This window comes from Trichomycterus rosablanca, chromosome 2 (assembly GCF_030014385.1).
Source record: "Trichomycterus rosablanca isolate fTriRos1 chromosome 2, fTriRos1.hap1, whole genome shotgun sequence".
In the NCBI taxonomy this organism is placed as follows: domain Eukaryota; kingdom Metazoa; phylum Chordata; class Actinopteri; order Siluriformes; family Trichomycteridae; genus Trichomycterus; species Trichomycterus rosablanca.
The window spans coordinates 122501-124218 of record NC_085989.1 but is presented as its reverse complement, the minus strand read 5'-3'; the positions used below and the strand labels follow the sequence as shown (position 1 = coordinate 124218).

General features: G+C 46.4%; 1 protein-coding gene across 1 annotated transcript in view; it reads left to right on the top strand.

The window, feature by feature from the left end:
* The first annotated feature begins 1692 nt into the window (after nt 1-1692).
* Nucleotides 1693-1718, top strand: part of LOC134303547 (junction plakoglobin-like) — a 12845-nt gene continuing 12819 nt past the window's right edge. Inside the window, exon 1 of the mRNA XM_062988987.1 lies at nt 1693-1718. This exon is cut by the window's right edge and continues 50 nt beyond it. The gene's annotated coding sequence lies outside the window, so the exon portion shown is untranslated.

Sequence of the window (1718 nt, the reverse complement as noted above, 5' to 3'; positions counted from 1 at the left end):
GATAAACAGCTTATATAGCCCCGCCCATCCGCACAACCACGCCCACTTCAACACACAGCATGACGTTAGTCTGACGTAAGAGCTGAGCTTTAACTGCATTACGTAATAAATTGACCGGAAACAATAACCATAACAACCAAAGAAATACAGCAATAATAATGTTTCTTATTTATAATAACAGCATCGATGTGAAACTGAGTTTAAACACAAAACTACTGAAACCCCGAGAGAGAAATAAACATGATTTAGTACAGAGGTTCAGTTCTGTTAGAGTTCTCAGTGTAGAGGTAATAAAGATCCTTAATCATTATTAAATACAGCAGGAGACAAACAGACGGGGGAGTTTACTCCAGCAGCCAGGTTCTGGTACAGAGAAGAACCTCCGTGTCTTTATTCTTTAGTCCTGATGGATGGAACAACAGCAGCCCGTCAGCTGTGGATCAGAGTAAATACCTGATCGGGTTTGAGGTGCTGTAAGAAAGACCGAGGCTGGTGCGAGGCAAACAGCACTGATTTATAATAAACAATTAAAATCTTTAAATGATTTAATTATGAAGAATTAAAGAACAACTGAATCTAACAGAGGAAACACATAAATGTACTGGCGACTAGAATACAAATACAGCAAGAAAGTAAAAATAAATGAATAAATGACAAAAACAACAAGTGGGTAAGAAAGAAAAAAAGACTAAAAACCTGAAATGAAAACAAATAATAAATAAAATGTAAAATACACGAGGGTCAGAACACAGAAATAAATGTACCGCCGGGCGGCTCGGTGGGTAGCACTGTCGCCTCACAGTAAGAAGGTCCTGGGTTCGATCCCCAGGCGGGACGGTCCGGGTCCTTTCTGTGCGGAATTTGCATGTTCTCCCCGTGTCTGTGTGGGTTTCCTCTGAGAGCTCCGGTTTCCTCCCACAGTCCAAAGACGTGCAGTCAGGTTAATTGCCCTGTAGGTGAATGGGTGTGCGTGTGTGTGTGTGTCTGCCCTGTGATGGACTGGTGCCCCGTCCAGGGTGTTTGTGTGCCTTGCGCCCATTGAAAAGCTGGGATAGGCTCCAGCACCCCCCACGACCCACGTGAGTGAGTGAGCTGTTACTTTTTGGGAGGAAACCGGAGCTCCTGGAGGAAACCCACACAGACATGGGGAGAACATGCAAACTCCACACAGAAAGGACCCGGACCGCCCCACCGGGGAATCAAACCCAGGACCTTCTTGCTGTGAGGTGATAGTGCTACCCACCGAGCCACCGTCCCTCAGCTGTAGAAGTTTGAACTTGATGCCACGACACTTTTCCATCTAACTTCATACATACTTGGACTGAACACATCTGTATTGTTTACTGAACTCTCCACACACACACACACACACACAGACACACACACACACACACACAGACACACAGACACACACACACACAGACACACACACACACACACACACACACACACACCTCTGTGCACCTGTACTTATTTAGTTAGTATTTTCGGTGTTAATGATTATTAAACATGATACTGCAGTGATGGAGGAACGCAGCCTCAGGATGAGCTTACCTGGTCGTCATGACAACCTCAGCCTACCGCACTACAAGGGCTGTCAGATCTTGGGCGCCTCTGATTGGTGGGTTTTAGGAGGTCGCCAGGCCACGCCCCCTCCCTGGCTCCGTGGTGCTGGTGTCGCGGATGTGATTGGGACTCAGTGAGGGGTTCGGTGATTT